The 19,291-nt window shown below is 42.5% G+C and overlaps 2 protein-coding genes and 1 pseudogene across 7 annotated transcripts in view; 1 reads left to right on the plus strand and 2 right to left on the minus strand.

Moving 5' to 3' along the window:
* ZNF19 (zinc finger protein 19) overlaps nt 1-5,264 on the minus strand; it is a 37,163-nt gene extending 31,899 nt beyond the window's left edge. For 3 of the 5 annotated variants that reach the window (XM_082862754.1, XM_082862750.1, XM_082862753.1), the window contains exons 1-2: nt 4,727-4,926; nt 4,105-4,169 (exon numbers count right to left, since the gene is read on the minus strand). The gene's annotated coding sequence lies outside the window, so the exon portion shown is untranslated. Of the gene's footprint in view, nt 1-4,104; nt 4,563-4,726; nt 4,927-4,948 lie in introns of those variants that run through there. The other 2 variants (XM_082862751.1, XM_082862752.1) reach the window with 2 other exon arrangements.
* CHST4 (carbohydrate sulfotransferase 4) overlaps nt 1-19,291 on the plus strand; it is a gene marked incomplete at its 3' end in the record, with an annotated part of 208,677 nt that overhangs the window by 159,554 nt on the left and 29,832 nt on the right. The gene's annotated exons all lie outside the window — the stretch shown is intronic.
* The window catches only part of LOC309977132 (large ribosomal subunit protein eL31-like), a 59,099-nt pseudogene continuing 56,039 nt past the window's right edge, over nt 16,232-19,291 (minus strand). Inside the window, exon 3 of the transcript XR_014327212.1 lies at nt 16,232-16,952. The product of XR_014327212.1 is annotated as a large ribosomal subunit protein eL31-like (transcript). The remainder of the gene's footprint in view (nt 16,953-19,291) is intronic.

Raw genomic sequence — 19,291 nt, forward strand, 5'->3', positions numbered from 1 at the left:
TTTATTTAACCCAATATATCCAAAATTTTATTTCAACATGAAATCAACATAAAGATTATTAATGAGGTCATTTACATTTTTTTACATTTTACTTTTTTTTTTTTTTTGGCCATGCCGCGTGGCATGTAGGATCTTAGTTCCCTGACCAGGGATGGAACCCACGCCCCCTGCAGTGGAACCGCAGAGTCTTAACCACTGAACTGCAAGGTAAGTCCCCTCAATTACATTTCTTTATACTAGGTCTTCAAACTCTGGTACTTACAGCATCTCTCAATCTGAATCAGCCCCACTTCAAGTGCTTAAGGGTTTAATTTAATAAGCACATGTAGCTAGTGACTACCATGATAACAGCACGGAAGTAGAGAAAAGAAAATCTTATTAGGTTTTCAGTCCTAAGCCCTATGCTTTTGAATGCTTACTAAGAAAGTCAGAAGAATGAATGCTTGAAGGAGAGACCCAGAAATATCTTTTTTTTTTTTTTTTGCTGACAAAGCAAAACACTTTATCGGGAAGGGGGCGCCCGGGCAGAGAGCAGCTGGGTAAGGGAACCCAGGATAACTGCTCTGCCACGTGGCTCACAGCCTCAGGGTTTATCAGAAATATCCATTCTTACAACTAACACAAGAAACTAACACAGTATTGTGAAGCAATTATACTCCAATAAAGGTCTATTTAAAAAATATATCCTGGGCTTCCCTGGTGGCGCAGTGGTTGAGAGTCCGCCTGCCGATGCAGGGGACACGGGTTCGTGCCCCGGTCCAGGAGGATCCCACATGCCGCGAAGCAGCTGGGCCCGTGAGCCATGGCTGCTGAGCCTGCGCGTCCGGAGCCTGTGCTCCGCAATGGGAGAGGCCACAACAGTGAGAGGCCCGCGTACCGCAAAAAAAAAAAAAAGGGGGGGGGCGGACTGTGAAGCCTCTGCTTGAGCCCCTCCAGCAGATTTCCCTCTGAACAGCCTACTCAACTCCGGATGGTCTTCCTAGGAGAAGGTGCTTCCTGATTCTAACGGCTGCTAGGTAGCTCCTCGGGCCGTCTCTCTTTATGCCCCTCACATAATCTGTCCTCTGCCAGACAAACCTGCCAGCAGCCCAACTCTCCCTTCCCATACAGTCCCATGATCTGATCCCCTGGTCTCTTTGGTGCCTTCCCTGTGCGGTGATGACCCTTCCATCTCCTCACTCCAAGGTCTCATGAGGTTCTGGCATCACCACATGGCTAACTCAGATGCCCTGATGACTAAAGAAAAAAAATATTGTTGCCTGCCATTCCAGTTTTACAAGGATCAAGCCATTAGCCACTGCAGTCTTCCACCCACAATGCGCCTGAGAGGAATTCAGGATGGAGAAGAATTCAGGATGGAGAAAAACAGGAATCGTTCTGTGCTCTGGATACAACCCCTAGTTAGTTAAGATACATATCTAAGGAAATTTTTCAATGACCCCAAATTCTTGAATCTTCCCATGCAAAGCACTAAAATCATTAACTCAAGATGTCTTTGTGTTCAGGAGTAATCTTTTGATGTTTGACATGTTTTTTTTTTCTCCCCCATGGCAAATATTCATATACATCCTGGCTCCTTCCTTATCTCTTCAGAACAGTTTCTCAGAGCTGAGAGGCTGTCTCCTGGGCTACAGTCCTTAGTAAAACACTGAATAAGCTCAACTCACAGATCTTATGTTGTGCTTTTTTTCCTTTAAGCTGATACAACCTTCATCCCAGTTATGTTCCTCATTCATATGAGCCACAATCCAGTTTTGAACTCATCTCCCTCCCTAAACTTTGCTCCTCCAAATTCATACCAACTGCTCAGTACGTGAGAAACAAATGGTGAGAAACAAATGCTCAGACATGATGTTGGTTCTGATTTTGATCCCTTGTCTCAGTGAGTTAGTACCAACACTTTCAGCCTGGTCTCCTATGCTAGAAACCCGAGAATCCCTCTTAACCATTTCCCTACTCACTGCTCAGTTCTGACACACAATCAGTAATCAGATCCTGCCAATTTTATCTCCTAAGTATTTCTTGGATCTGACTCCTACTCTCCATCATTACTCACCATATAATTTTTCAGTTCCTCAGCAACTGTCCTGTGGAGCACTGCAACAGTCCCTAACTCCAGACTCATCCTCCAAGTCCACCTTCTGTCCAGCACATAGAATGATCTATAGAAAATGCCAACCTGACCTCAACTCTCTGGGTTAAAACACTTAAATGGATCACCACACAACAGCAAACTTAAGCCCAAGATCCTGACCCTAAGCTCCACAGGCAACAAATGTCAGAATATTAGAGACACTTTTTTTTTTGAATAAATTTATTTATTTATTTGTTTTTATTTTTGGCTGTGTTGGGTCTTCACTGCTGTGCACAGGCTTCCTCTAGATGTGGCGAGTGGGGGCTACTCTTCGTTGTGGTGCGCGGGCTTCTCATTGCGGTGGCTTCTCTTGTTGTGGAGCACAGGCTCTAGGTGCGCAGGTTTCAGTAGTTGTGGCTCACGGGCTCTAGAGTGCAGGCTTAGTAGTTGTGGCACAGGGGCTTAGTTGCTCCGCAGCGTGTGGGATCTTCCCAGGCCAGGGATCGAACCCGTGTCCCCTGCATTGGCAGGCGGATCCTTTTGATTTGATTTTATTTATTTATTTTTGGCTGTGTTGGGTCTTCATTGCTGCCTGCGGGCTTTTTCTAGTTGCGGCGAGCAGGGGCTACTCTTCGTTGTGGTGCACAGGCTTCTCATTGCAGTGGCTTCTCTTGTTGTGGAGCATGGGCTCTAGGTGCGTGGGCTCAGTAGTTGTGGTTTGCAGGCTCTGGAGCACTGGCTTAGTAGTTGTAGCGCATGGGCTTAGCTGCTCTGTGGCATGTGGGATCTTCCCGGACCAGGGCTCGAACCCGTGTCCCCTGCACTGGCAGGTGGATTCTTAACCTCTGCACCACCAGGGAAACCCAGGGCTTCTCACTTTCTGAGATGGCCCACACTGTCTCTGTGGAGTGTGTTTCTCCTAGGGCCACTCTCGCCCTTTGAGATGGACCACTTTCTGTCTGTGGAACTGTAACCCAGCAGGACTCCATGGGGCCTTCCTGGGACAGGCCTTCCCCCGTATCCTCTGCTTTAGCTCCTCTCTGAAGTACTTAGAGAGTAGCATTTGATGCACATTTCCTGAGTTGTTTTGCAGATGTAACCGCTCCCCCACCCCAGGCCTCCTGGAGCCTAAGGACTGATAATGTTAGCCCTGTGACCCCATCCTGCTACACCATCAGCCAATCAGAGAACTGTGCACAAGCTGACCACACACCCTGCACCCCCCTCCCTTACCCAGCTTTTAAAAGTGCTTTGCTGAAACCCTTTGGGGAGTTTGGGGCTTTTAGGGCATGAGCCACCTCGTCTCCTTGCATGGCCTTGCAATAAACCTTTCTCTGCTCCAAACTTCAACGTTTCAGTTTGTTTGGCCTCACTGTGCATTGGGCACAGGAACTTACATTAATAGAACGTGTATCTCTACAAATAAATCCACTTCTTACCTATCACTTTGTCTCTCACTGAATGCTTTCTTCGAGGAGACATAAAGAACCTGAGTGTCATTAAATCCTGAGACCAGGTGTGTGATCTCAATTAAAAAACAGGGAGTTCAAGTCCCAGTCTGGGTTTCGACTGGATTCAAGTCCCACCTGAGTTGTGCGGTTTCAGCACAGGCCCCCCTTTTCTTGCCTTCCTCCTGCTGTCCCTCTGCCCCCACTTCCCAAGAACCTTGTGATCCACACCACTAGCCCGAGTCCCTCATTCTCACATATCCCTCTGTGGGGGAAACTACTGAACTTGGAGATCCTCTGGCTGAGCAGAAATCCTCAGAATGCAGGAGGCTGTACTTTGGCTTCCCAGGACATTCTCTCCAGCTATCTCCAGCCATCACTTCCTGGGCCCTGGGGTCTCTACTGCTTAGCCTCTCACCATCATCCAGTCTCACTGGGGGAGGAGGGGGGTTGGATGAGGGATGTGTGAACAGGGGTCTTCCTACTGCTTTGGCTCTAGGACTGTGTCAGAATCACCCCCTCATCCTCCATTTCCTTCAAATCAGATCTCTTGAAGACACACCTGAGGGATCCCATGCTCACCTTGTGCCAGGCTTTAAGGGGCCTGATAGCCATCACCGGGGCTCCCTCTCAATGAAGGGCAGGGGCTGAGAGAAGAAGCAAAGAGAAACAAGAGTGAGCCCAACTCAGTCAATACCTTTCCTTTAAACCTGCAAACCTGTATTAGCTGCAAATAACAACAGGTGACATTTACTGAAGGCCTGCAATATGCCAGCCTCAGAACTCGGGCACTTTACTATGTACTAGGAGATATGTAATACTGTTGTCCTCATTTGACCAAAACAATGAGCCTTAGAAAGTTTAATTAATTATCTTAGGCCACAAGATCTGTATTCATAACCACTAAGTAATGCTCTCTCTCGCGTGAAACAATAGAGCAAAAAAATACACGTAAACAAAAGCAAGATGCCAGGCCACACAGGGCCCATGAACGTTAAGAACATCGTCTTCTGCCCCCAAACAATGGGGTTATTACGAGCAGGAGCAGCGGTTATGATCAGACTTGATTAATATCGACTTTCCCATGAGGCTGCAAAGTCCCCGCGTCCGTCTCCATCACAGTTGCGTCCCCGGAACCTGGAACAACACTGCACTTAGTAGGCCCTCGATACGGTCACTTTCTAAACCGTAGCGTGTCACTTACCGGGGCCACCCCTTCCAAGGCAGTCCACACCCCCGCCCCGCTCCCAAAGCGGCCGCGGCGGGGGGCTGAGGGAGGCTGGACTGCCCGCAGACCTCCTCGCTCGATGCGTCCCTGCGCCACCGCCCGACCCCCTCCCGGGTCCGCCTCCCCGGGGCCTGGGGGAACCTGTGGCGCTGCCCGCCCGGAATGTGGAACAAGAACGCCTGTTCACCTTGCACTCACCTCCGACGGTGGGCGGCGGCGCTCCGGAAGTACTTCACCAGCTGGCGCGCTTTACGGAGCCTGCGCTTCCGCTCTTGTAGAACGCCCGCGCTTCTCTGGGGGCTTCACTCCCTTTCACCCGGACCAACTCCTACGAAGAGCAGGCTGCTTTTTTTCCCGGTAGCCTATGGTGGCACTGCCTTTCAGCATTTTGTATGGGGCGGAGGAAGCCAAAGGCCAGCCTCGATGAGCGCTAGCATTTGGGGATTCTCTAATTTGACTGCAGTCAAGCTGGCTGTGCTCATTGGATCGGGTCAGATTTCGCTGTAGGTCAATCAAGTTGCAACTGCAGTATGAAGAATGGATTTAAGCTGGGCAGGAAAGCAGTTAGGAGGCTATTAAAAAGGCCCAGTCACGATAAAGAACAGCTGGATCAAGGCAGTACTGTTTATAACTCTTTGTAACGAGAAACAGCTGTAACTGTAGATGCACACAAGCTCATTTATATGAATCACCTGTACATTTATTCAGCCTTCTGGATGGTACCGCTCTAGAAATTAATATTTAGATATTCTTAATTTCCCATCACACATAATTAGCATGCAGACTACTTCAAAATCGACAATGTTTATTCTGTCCCAGTGCTCTTGGCTGACAACAAAATGTTCTGAGATATGCCTTCTTCATTTAAAGATCACTCCAGGGACTTCCCTGGTGGTGCGCAGTGGTTAAGAATCCACCTGCCAATGCAGGGGACACCATTTCGAGCCCTAGTCCAGGAAGATCCGGCATGCCGCAGAGCAACTAAACCACTGAGCCACAACTAATGAGCTTGAGCTCTAGAGCCTGCGAACCACAACTACTGAAGCTCACGCGCCTAGAGCCCATGCTCAGCAACAAGAGAAGCCACCACAATGAGAAGCCCGCACACTGCAACGAAGAGTAGCCCTTGCTCGCCGCAACTAGAGAAAGCCTGCACGGAGCAACGAAGACCCAACACAGCCAAAATAAATACATAAATAACACTCTAATTTATCATTAATATAAACTGTATATAAAGCTACAAGAAATACTCTCATAAGTATATTTCTGAATACAATTTTATTATTACCTGAGAGTAAATTTCTAGTAGATGTGGAATTTCTGAGTCTAAGGGGTAGTATATTTAAAATTTTATTACATACACTGCTAGCAAACTGCCACCCAGAAAGTTCATCATCAATTTATGGTCACAACAGAGCACAAGAACGCCCATTTCCCCACACCCACACCCAAAACTGGATTTGCCAATATATATATATATTTTTTTCAGTATGCAGGCCTCTCACTGTTGTGGCCTCTCCCATTGAAGAGCACAGCTTGACAGAGATGGAAAATATAAAACCATGATGTTAAACATCAGTGAAAATGAATGAACTTGAGCTATGTGGTTAAATCTCAAGTCTATAAAGTTGAATTTAAAAAGTAAGCTGGGGGGCTTCCCTGGTGGTGCAGTGGTTGAGAATCTGCCTGCCAATGCAGGGGACACGGGTTCGAGCCCTGGTCTGGGAAGATCCCACATGCCATGGAGCAACTGGGCCTGTGAGCCACAATTACTGAGCCTGCACATCTGGAGCCTGTGCACCGCAACAAGAGAGGCCGCGACAGTGAGAGGCCCGTGCACCGCGATGAAGAGTGGCCCTCACTTGCCACAACTAAAGAAAGCCCTCACACAGAAACGAAGACCCAACATAGCCATAAATAAATAAAGTTGTAAAAAAAAAAAAAAGTAAGCTGGTGCTCACTTCAGCAGCACATATACTGAAATTGGAATGATACAGAGAAGATTAGCATGGCCCCTGCACAAGGATGACACACAAATTCATGAAGCGTTCCATATTTTTTTCAAACTACCACTGGCATTTTTCACAGAACTAGAACAAAAAATTTCACAATTTGTATGGAAACACAAAAGATGCCGAATAGCCAAAGCAATCTTGAGGGAAAAAAAACGGAGCTGGAGGAATCAGGCTCCCTGACTTCAGACTATACTACAAAGTTACAGTAATCGAGACAGTATGGTACTGGCACAAAAACAGAAATATACATCAATGGAACAGGATAGAAAGCCCAGAGATAAACCCACGCACATATGGTCACCTTATCTTTGATAAAGGAGGCAGGAATGTACAGTGGAGAAAGGACAGCCTCTTCAATAAGTGGTGCTGGGAAAACTGGACAGGTACATGTAAAAGTATGAGATTAGAACACTCCCTAACACCATACACAAAAATAAACTCAAAATGGATTAAAGAACTAACTGTAAGGCCAGACACCATCAAACTCTTAGAGGAAAACATAGGCAGAACACTCTATGACATAAATCACAGCAAGATCCTTTTTGACCCACCTCCTAGAGAAATGGAAATAAAAACAAAAATAAACAAATGGGACCTAATGAAACTTCAAAGCTTTTGCACAGCAAAGGAAACCATAAACAAGATGAAAAGACAACCCTCAGAATGGGAAAAAATATTTGCAAATGAAGCACCTGACAAAGGATTAATCTCCAAAACATACAAGCAACTCATGCAGCTCAATAACAAAAAAACAACCCAATCCAAAAATGGGCAGAAGACCTAAATAGACATTTCTCCAAAGAAGATATACAGATTGCCAAAAAACACATGAAAGAATGCTTAACATCATTAATCATTAGAGAAATGCAAATCAAAACTACAATGAGATATCATCTCACACTGGTCAGAATGGCCATCATCAAAAAATCTAGAAACAATAAATGCTGGAGAGGGTGTGGAGAAAAGGGAACACTCTTGCACTGCTGGTGGGAATGTGAATTGGTACAGACACTATGGAGAACAGTATGGAGGTTCCTTAAAAAACTACAAATAGAACTAACATATGACCCAGCAATCCCACTACTGGGCATATACCCTGAGAAAACCATAATTCAAAAAGAGTCAAGTACCAAAATGTTCATTGCAGCTCTATTTACAATAGCCAGGACATGGAAGCAACCTAAGTGTCCATCCACAGATGAATGGATAAAGAAGATGTGGCATATATATACAATGGAATATTACTCAGCCATAAAAAGGAACAAAACTGAGTTATTTGTAGTGAGGTGGATGGACCTAGAGACTGTCATACAGAGTGAAGTAAGTCAGAAAGAGAAAAACAAATACCATATGCTAACACATATGTATGGAAAAAAAAAAAAGGTCAGAAGAACCTAGGGGCAAGACGGGAATAAAGATGCAGACCTACTAGAGAATGGACTTGAGGATACGGGGAGGGGGAAGGGTAAGCTGGGACAGAGTGAGACAGTGGCATGGACATATATACACTACCAAACGTAAAATAGATAGCTAGTGGGAAGCAGCCACATAGCACAGGGAGATCAGCTCGGGGCTTTGTGACCACCTAGAGGGGTGGGATAGGGAGGGTGGAAGGGAGGGAGATGCAAGAGGGAAGAGATATCGGGACATATGTATATGTATAACTGATTCACTTTGTTATAAAGCAGAAACTAACACACCATTGTAAAGCAATTATACTCCAATAAAGATGTTCAAAAAAAATAGATCATCTACAAGGACCTACTGTATAGCACAGGGACTCTATTTACTACTCTGTAATAATCTATATGGGAAAAGAATCTGAAAAAGAATGGATATATGTATATGTATAACTGAATCACTTTGCTCTACACCTGAAGCTAACACAACATTGTAGCTCAACTCTACTCCAATATAAAATAAAAATTAGATTAAAAATTTTAAAAAGTAAGCTGCAGAAGAAAATATCAAGTATACTATTTATATACATTAAAAACATGTAAAATAATGTTATGATGTTTATGGAAATAACCATATATAACAAGTTTTCAAGCATCTATGAGCATGAATAACAACAAATTCATATGGTACCTACCTCTGGAACCACAGAGAGGTAAATGCAATTCAAAAGATGTATACAGGGGACTTCAATTCCATCTGTAATGCTTTAGTTCAAAAAAACACATGGAACAGCCATGACAAAATGGTCAGATACGATAAAGCTGAGGGGAGGTACATGGGTGTTTGTTATTCTCTTAATTTTTCTACACTTGAAGTATTTTAAAGAACTTTAAAAAAATTTCAATAGTTCCACTAGTAGAATAAAACCAGGAGAAATACCGTTTAAAAAATTGAGAAAAGAGAGGGACTTCCCTGGCAGTCCAGTGGTTAAAACTTCACTTTCCAATTCAGGGGGTGCAGGTTCAATCCCTGGTCAGGGAGCTAAAATCCCACATGCCTCGAGGCCAAAAAAACCAAAAAACATAAAACAGAAGCAATATTGTAACAAATTCCATAAAGATTTTAAAAATGGTCCACATCAAAAAAATCTTTAACAGAAATTGATAAAAGAGCAAAGAAAGCAAAAGGGACAAAATAGGACACAAGTAATCATTAAAAATTAAAAGCATTCAAGATGACAGATGTCAGACCAAAATTTATCACAGTAAATGTAAGTTGGTTAAAATATTCTTAAATGCATCAATACAGGAAATGTATGAAACATACTCTGCCTAGATAATTGGGCTACTTTCCATAAATCCAAGGGTAAATAAGCCTGTGAATAAGGAGATTGCCTTTACCTAGACATCCCTCACAAACCAGAGAGCTTCTGTTTCTAATTACCTGGAGAGCCCTTGTTCTTTTCACTGAGGACAAGACCCCATATACTCATGAAGTACACTATCCTAAACAGAAATTTCTGAATTACTAATGCAACAAATTAAAATATTAGTGAGGTCTCACTAATCATTTTCCTCTATTCCGTATACAGTATGTGCTTTCCTGATATTTCCTGCCAAAGCCCAGGAATCATTAAAGACTTTGGGGAACGATAACTTCTGTGCTACATGTGGTGTACCAAACTGCTGGGTTTGGACGCTCCAAAACAACTGGACACTTCCACAGCCTTGGTTAAAGCCTCAGCTTTCAGTGACAGAACCCAGGGGGCTGTTCTGTCTCTCAGGGCCAGGAGGTTTCCTCATTCTAAAACTCTGCACGGCCTCCTTGCCTCTTTCCCTCTCATGCAGGGCAGTGCCATCTGCACACACTTCCCTTGAACTCACCATCCCCAGGCTGCTCTCTTTCCAGCTCAGGCTGCAGTAGTGGAGCTTGCAGCTGTGTGGCCTCCGACAGCGGGGTTGGGGTGGGGGAAGATAGCGCAGGTCCGAGGCAGAGACCCAGAGGTGGGAACCGCTGCACGGGGAGACCCTCCACCAGGAGCTTTGAGGCCGGCGCCCTCCCTGGTGTCTTCCTTGGAGCTTGGACAACCTCAAGCACTACCCGGCTCAAGGGATGCGGAATGAATCATACGCATGAGAAAATCAAGGTTCAGGGAGTTTTAATAAGGCCACAGTAATCATATACTGGGATCAGGAGAGGAGAGAAATGAACAATTTCAAACACTTGAAGGCCTCCCTCAGTCCTGAATATTAAATAGAACACCTGAATGTCAGCTACATTTTCCACAGCACAATGGTGACATCTAGTGTTAGCTGGGTAAATATCAGCCTTGCAATTGACCTGAAATTCAGAGTCTTGGTGTCTCCTTTCGCCTCAGGATTCTCACCTTGGCTTCCTGCAGGACCAAGAAATTTGTTTTTGTTTTTTTCCAATTTCTAACTTGCCTTTTAATTTTCTTAACAATTGCTCTTTTATTTTTCACACTGTTGAAGTAAAAGTGATGTACAATAGACTGGATATTTAAATTTTTTAATTGAAATATATTTGACATAACATTGTGTAAACTTAAGGTGTACAACATGCTAATTTGATACATTTATATAGTATCATATGATTGCCATTGTAGTGATTATTTGCACCTCTTCCACATTACGTAATTATCCTTTCTTTTAGTGGCTGGAACAATTAAGTTCTAGTCTTTTAGCAAGTTTGATGATTATAATACTGTTGTCTATATTCACTACACTGGGACTACTCTAGGACTTATTTACTACTTGTTGCAAATTTGTAGCCTTAAACATCTGTCCTATCCTCCCACCCAAATTGGACATTTTTAGGGTGTACAACGTGGTGAATTTTGACCAGCAGAGAACGAAACAGACAAAAATTCCTGTCCTCGTAGGCTTGCATTCTTTTTAAAAAAGTATTTATTTATTTATTTATAACTTTGGCTGCGTTGGGTCTAAGTTGCGGTACAGGGGATCTTTCATTGCAGCACGTGGGCTTCTCTCTAGTTGTGGTGTGCAGGTTTTCTCTCTCTAGTTGTGGCGTGCAGGCTCCAGAGCACGTGAGCTCTGTAGTTACAGCATGTGGGCTCTCTGGTTGTAGCATGCAGACTCAGTTGCCCCTCGGCATGTGGGATCTTAGTTCCCTGACCAAGGATTGAACCCACGTACCCTGCATTGGAAGGCGGATTCTTAACCACTGGACCAGCAGGGAAGTCCTGGCTTGCATTCTTTTTTTTCCGGCTTGCATTCTTAATGGCCAGAATTATGCCACATGGCTACTCCCAACAGCAGAGGAATTTGGAAGGCAAGTTTTTAGCTTTTTGGCTTCCACAATAGAAAGAAAATGGAAAGGGTGTTTTGTGAACCAACTTACAGTTCTTGCCACAATGGGACTGAGGAGCATGCTTGAACTGTGTAAACGCTTATGTACACCAGTTAGGTTTAAAACATGTTTCAAAAGTATTGACATACCTACTCCTTCAGCCAGCCCCATTCATTATTATTATTACTACAGTTAGTCATACCTACTCCTTCAGCCAGCCCCATTCATTATTATTATTACTACAGTTAGTCATACCTACTCTTTCAGCCAGCCCCATTCATTATTATTATTACTACAGTTAGTATTAACTTAGATGTCTTATTTGATGACATGTAAATAGATCCCCTAGCACAAGACCCTGGCCCACAGGGGAACTCCATTCAATGGTAGATACTATCTTGGCACCAATAAGGTATCCCCCAATGGCCCTCGAGTGTTGTTTAGACCTTCCATTACCTCAGGTCCCTTTCATTAGCTCACTGTAAAGATTCCTTGTTAAGTTACATGCTCAGCTGGCTTTGCTAACCTCTCATGATGTTCACAGCCTCTTTGTTTTCTAAAGTCCCCTTAATAGAAAGAAACAGATGTTTACTAGATAGGATGAATGGAACTGCTCATCTGGCTCAGAATATACTCATTTTTACTGAATCAATATTAAATCACAGTTTATAAAAACCCACTCCAAAACTCCTGGGACTCTCCACCAGGATACGCTTCCCAAAGTAAATTCCATCAGATCACAGCTCTTAAACTGGAATGCACATTGGAATCACCTGGGAAGATTTTTTTAAACTGTGATGCCTGGGTCTTGCCCCCAAAGCAGTGATTTTCAATTGGGTGATTTGCTCCTTCCACCAGGAAACACTTAGCAATGTCTTTTGGTTGTTACAACCGGGAGAGGGTGTAACTGGTATCTAGTGGGTAGAGCCGAGGGATGGTACTAAACATCCCACAATGCAGAGAAAGAGAAAGGCCTCCATAGTAAAGAATGTCTGGTCCCAAATGTCAATATGGGCAATGCTGAGAAACCTCATTAAAGATTTGACTCTCTAGATATGTGTTCACCCTGCGTGTGGGAGTTTTTTTTTCAATTAAAAAAATTTTATTTTATATTGGAGCACAGTTGATTAACAATGTTGTGTTAGTTTCAGGTGTACAGCAAAGTGATTCAGTTTACATAACCATGTATCTATTCTTTTTCAGTCTTTTCCCATTGGCATGGGAGTTAAAACCTTCCCAGGTGATTCCATTATGCAGCTAAGTTTGAGGGAAAAAAGCTAGAAACCTGTTGCTAGAGAACATTTGCATATGTGGCTAAATTGCTTTCAACCCTGTGCCACTGAGTTTCAACTGGAAAATTTCCACATCTTCTCATTGGATCGTGAGTTGGGTTGGAGGTTGAAGGTGGTTGGAAGAAGGAAGAGTTGGTTGCTTTCATAAGGAGGACCCCACAACATGCTAGAATGGACATCTCCACAAATATAAGTTTTGCTGCTTATTATTCACCTACTTAGGAGTTGGCCTCGCTGGTATACATCAGAAGGATCATTAACTACAAACAGTCACGTCCTGGGAAATTGGCCACTAGGAGTCACACATGGGGGAAGCAAGCTGGCTAATCATTGCCGCTGCTCTGGAAGGTGACAGCTTCTTTGGGGGGGAACTCCAGGAAGGGCCACTGCAGTTGCACAACTTCAGGGGTACTGTTCACATAGAACACAACACGAATGGTGCTTCCTGGCTCCGTAGCCCCCAAAGTAAATTTTTACATTCACCAGATTGCCTAGACTTTTAAGCTAAACCGTTTTAAATATTTTTGCCAAATGAAAATAGCTCTATATATTCTATTTTTTTTAGTTTTTTTTATGTGGACCATTTTTAACGTCTTTATTGAATTTGTTACAATATTGCTTCTGTTCTATGTTTTGGTTTTTTGGCCGGGAAGCATGTGGGATCTTAGCTCCCTGACCAGGGATCAAACCTGCACTCCCTGCATTGGAAGGCAAAGTCTTAACTGCTGGACCACCAGGGAAGTCCGTATTCTGATACTTATACTGTCTCAGATAATACTAAGGAGACTATATTTTATATTATATATATGATATTTGCATGTGTATATGTGTATATATATAATATAAACAATTTTTTAAAAAATATTTATTTATTTATTTATTTGGTTGCACCGGGTCTTAGTTGTGGCAGGCAGGCTCCTTAGTTGCGGCATGCATGTGGGATCTACTTCCCTGATCAGGGATCGAAACTGGGCCCCCTGCATTGGGAGCACGGAGTCTTAATATAAACAATTTTTAAACACAAATGGTATTATATTATACATACCAACTGCAACTTGCTTTTTTTTTTTTGGCCATGCCATGCATCTTGCGGGATCTTAGTTCCCCAACGAGGGACTGAACCTGGGCTACGGCAGTGAAAGCTCAGTCTTAACCACTGGATCGGCAGGGAATTCCCTGCAACTTTCTTTTTCATTTAACTTTCTATATTGTCCACTCCACAGGTTCAGACATGTAGCTATGTTATTCCATCTAACAACTACAGAGTATTACGTTTGTGTGGAACTGATGACCTTAAAGAGTAGTTGCTTATTAAATAAGGGTGGACTGAACACAAGAATTCCTGGAATCCTATAACATGACACTAAAAGTACAACAAGGATAAGGATTTATAAGGACAAGAGAATGAGAAAGGAGATGAAAACTGATGAGAGATGTCAACACAGTGTGAGCAGATGGAAAGAGAGAAAGAAGTGGTAACCAGAGAAAACCAGAAGCCTTGCATGTGACAAGAGAGGGGAGGAGGGTGGCTAGGACACGTGGATAATACCACAAAGCAAACTGATTCACCCAGCAGAAAGGCTCAGGAATCAGGCGTCAGACACTTTGCACAGCAGACACAAGACACAGGGAAGAGGAAAGAGGGAAGAGGTATAGGGACAACTGGACCTATAGATCCCATCCCCATGTATACAGCCCAGAGATTTCTGCCCCCAAACCCTGTAACACAGGAGGTTTATTCTCTGGGGGGAAAAAAAAAATACAGAGGGCCAGATTGAAGCAGTGGATTTAGAACAAGGAGATGAATGAAAGTCTGCAAACTGTACAGAGAAACATCACAATGCCTCAGCTCCTCCTCCCCCACCCCCACCCCCAGATCTATTCTCCCACCTGGCTCTCAAACTCTATCAACCTGGCTTTATACCATCTGCACAGAAGCTTGGAAGGGCCTTCTTTAGAGGCAAGGAATAAAGGGAATAACACCCAATAAACCTACAGACATCTGTGGTAAGGGTCTATCGACAAAAAATTCAACAGTCTCTCGAATTCTTCTTTACTACAAAGTGTTGGATGTGATTCTAAGGTCGCAAGCATGGCCATGCCTATGTGTAGGTCGAAGGTAACAGAAATATAACGGAAGTAGAGGGAATGCTCTAGAAATAATGATCAAGGATATAGGGGATATTTTATGTTGAAGCTGGGGATCTTAGGAACACAGTGGTGGGGGTAATGAAGAGCTGTTAGAGGATGTCAGACTGAGATGGACAGGAAGGAGAGAGAATCCGGAGCAACAACCAGGATGTCTACCTCCTAATTCCCACCAAGGAGACAGTCATCATGGGTCAGAGTGTCGCCAGTGCACTTTCCCATTCAGCAAACATCCTGTGTGTACCTACTATGAGCCAGGTTCTGGGTTAGGGAACATGTAAAGATATAGACTAAGATGCTGTTCTTGTCCTCAAAGAACTAACTATTGATCTATACGGGGGATATCGCCAATTGTACAGCTCCCTGCTGTCCTAGGGTAGACATGGGGTTCTGAGACTCTCCTGTTGCTTTCACAGATCCCTGCCTAGGCACAACGTTGTGCAGATCCCTCCTCATTTCCTCACTCTCTTCCAGCCTCACACAAAAATGTCTTTCCCTTAGCATTCCCACTCAGTCTGTGAGAACCACAATTCAGCACAGCTGAAGGTCTCTTCTGGCTGTCATGTCAAACTAACAAATTAGCATGGAAAAAGCTCACTATGTCCAAGGGGCTAGCTAACTGGCGTTCAAATTCCATCATATAGGCTTGGAAGTTTAGCATTTATAATGATGTCTTCAAAATAGAAGAGGGCTAATAAAATGAAAGGAAATTGAGTTATTTGTAGTGAGGTGGATAGACCTGGAGTCTATCATACAGAGTGAAGTAAGTCAGAAAGAGAAAAACAAACACCATATGGAACACATATATATGGAATCTAAAAAAAAAAAAAAAAAGGTTCTGATGAAGCTAGGGGCAGGACAGGAATAAAAACACAGACGTAGAGAATGGACATGAGGATATGGGGGGAGGGAACGGTAAGGTGGGACGAAGTGAGAGAGTAACAGTGAAATATATACACTACCAAATGTAAAATAGCTAGCTAGTGGGAAGCGGCCACATAGCACAGGGAGATCAGCTCAGTGCCTTGCGACCACCTAGAGGGGTGGGATAGGAAGGGTGGGAGGGAGGCAGACACAAGAGGGAGGAGATATGGGAACATATGTATATGTATAACTGATAAACTTTGTTATAAAGCAGAAACTAACACACCATTGTAAAGTAATTATACTCCAATAAAGATGTTAAAAAAAGAAAAGAAAAGAAACACAGCAGTTTAGGCCTAGAGTCATGAGCCATACATTTTTTGTTTGTACACCTCCTAAGGTAATTTTGTGAATACTAGGTAGTTGCAGTTAACAAGCATATTAAAAGATGCTCAACATTGTTACTCGTTAGGAAAATGAAAATGAAAATCACATTGAGATACCACTTCACATCCACTAAGTTAACCATAACTTTTTTTCTTTTTTTTCTTTTTTTTTTCTTTTGGCAGTTCTATAACTTTATTGAACAATCAGCAGTTAGTTCTCATCCACACTAACTGTCTGTAGATTTTTGAAAGTGGTGACAGGTACATAGGTAACCAATGTATAGAGCTTGTTTGGTGAATCTTCCATTATGTTTTCTGGACAACCGCACACGGATACAGTATGGGACATTCCTTATTCCTTTGGCCCAGACAGGTTTGTTGAGCCTGGTGTCAATGAGTACATCTGGAGTTCCCATCTCCTTCATGGCAAATTTCCAGATTTCTCTGAGTGCCCGAGGGGCACGCTTCTTGAAACCCACTCCACGATGCGCTTGTGAATGTTGATGGTGTATTCTCTGGTCACCACCTCGTTGATGGCAGGCCGGACCTTCTTCTTCTTGCCGCCCTTCATTGCAGGAGCCATCCTGCCCGGCCAGCGTTGGAAAGCTCATGACTTTTTTAAAATGGAAAGTAACAAGAGTTGGCAAAGATGTGGAGAAATTGGAACCTTCATACATTGCTGGTGGAAATGTAAAATGTTGCAGTGGCTGTGGAAAAGTTTGGTAGTTCCTCAAAAAGTTAAACAAAATTATCAGCAACGTCACTCCTAGGTATAGAACCAAAAGGATTGAAAATAGGTATTCAAACAAATACTTGTACACCTATGTTCATAATAGCAGCACTATTCACAATAGCCAAAAGGTAGAAACAACCCAAATGTCCATCAGCTGATGAGTGAATAAGCACAATGTGATATATCCATTCAGTGGAATATTATTCAACCATAAAACGGACTGAAATACTGATACATGCTACAACTTGGATAAACAGCAAAAACATGTTAAGTGAAAGAAGCTAGACAAGGTTACATACTGTATGATTCCATTTATATGAAACGTCCAGAGTAGTAAATCCATAGAAACAGAAAACAGATTAGTGGTTGCCAGGAGGAGTGATTGCTTAATGGGTGTATAGTTTCCTTTATTTTCTTTTTTAAAAAATTTATTTTATTAATTTATTTTTGGCTCCGTTGGGTCTTTGTTGCTGTGTGCGGGGTTTTCCCTAGTTGTGGCGAGCAGGGGCTACTCTTCGTTGTGGTGATTGCCGTAACTTCTCTTGTTGCAGAGCACGGGCTCTAGAGCGCAGGCTCAGTAGTTGTGGCACACAGGCTTAGTTGCTCCATGGCACGTGGGGTCTTGCTGGACCACGGCTCAAACCTGTATCCCCTGCCTTGGCAGGCAGATTCTTAACCACTGCGCCACCAGGGAAGTACCCTAGAGTTTCCTTTTGAGGTGATGAAAATGTCTTGGAAATACAGGTGATGGTTGTGCAACACTGTAAATGTACTAACGACTACTGAATTATACAGTTTAACATGGTTAATGGTTAATTTTATGTTTTGTGAATTTTACTCAATAAAAAAAATCAATAAAAGAAAAAAAGACCTAAGTAGTCGCCCTACTCATTTTTAGCTAGTATTTAACATTTCTGAAGTTTAAAGAGTTGCAAAGGATGTAACTTCCGGTATATTATATAAGCCCGATGTGCTGCTGGCTGCGCTAAGAGGGCAGCTCTCCAGTATATTATAAATAATGACAATTTAAAATAAAACTGTTAACATCATTCTTTTAAATATATCCATACAATCCTAATGCTCTAATTGATACCCCATCACCTATTTGTAAAAATACATGAATAAACTCTTCTTTAACTATCAGATATTTTATCTATTTTTCCAGAGTTGCCACATTATCTTATTTAAAATGTGCAGTTTTCAACAACCAAAAACCACTTATGAGATATACAAAGAAACCAGAATGTATGGCTCATACACATAGGAAAAAAGAGCTATCACTATTTTACATCACTCCTTTTTCTCCTTAAAATGATATTGCCATTACATTTCCCCACATATTTTTATCCTTGTGTAATTTTTTTATGGTTTTTGTTTTTGTTTTAGTTTCCTGATACCAAAGGTCCCAAATATTACAACTTTCTTCTGGATTGGGTTGTTATAATTGGTATTAGTATACATTTGATCAAAATAACGTAAGTATTACAAATTTTGATAAATAATATGAACAGTTATTAAACATAAAGAAATTTGCTGAAAATACAGATCTCTTAATAGCATGGATGGGGCTTTTTTTTTTCTGTTTATTCTTGAATTCATGGATAAATATTACCTCTTGCCAAAATGAAAAGGTTCAGCATAAACCTCTATTTCTCGATTTTGCTTCGACACATTCAAGTACTGTTCACATAAACAAGTAGATGGGAATAGAGAGTTTTGTTATAGCAATGGCAGTCAATCAATCCTTTGAAGGTATATGCCAAAACCCACCCAATGGTCAATCATCAAAAGATTACTGTCAGTGATCTACCTGCTGACAGCTAGATTAGGTATTTCTTCAGTGAGTTTATTTTTTAGATTCATTTATCTTTTAATTTTTGTTATTGAAGAGTTCAAGTCTATACAAATTTAGAAGAGTAATGAAATGAATCTCTATGTGACCACCATCAAGCTTTCAACAGCTTTACCAACCTATGGCCAATCCTGTTTGATCTCTATCCGCCCCCACTATCTGCTCTCCATCCCCCACCCTTCACCACTGTTGGATTATTTTGAAGCAAATGCCAAGTATCAGGCCACTTCTTCTGTAAATACCTCTATATATAGCTCTAAAATATAAGGACTCTTTTTAAAACAAACCAGTACACCTAAAAAATGTAAGTCATCCAGTATTCAGGCAACATTCAGATCTCCCCTGGTTGTCTCATACATGCTTTTTGTTTTGTTTTGTTTTGGATTTTAGTGTTGGTTTTTCAATTCAAGGTCCTAACAATGCCCACAAATTGCTTTTGGCTAATATTCCTCTTGTCTCTTAGTGATAGATTCTTCCTCCTGGTTTTCTTTCCTCTTGTAATTGGTTTGTTGAAAAACTG

The sequence above is a fragment of the Leucopleurus acutus genome (assembly GCF_964270905.1).
Source record: "Leucopleurus acutus genome assembly, chromosome: 20".
Lineage (NCBI taxonomy): Eukaryota > Metazoa > Chordata > Mammalia > Artiodactyla > Delphinidae > Leucopleurus > Leucopleurus acutus.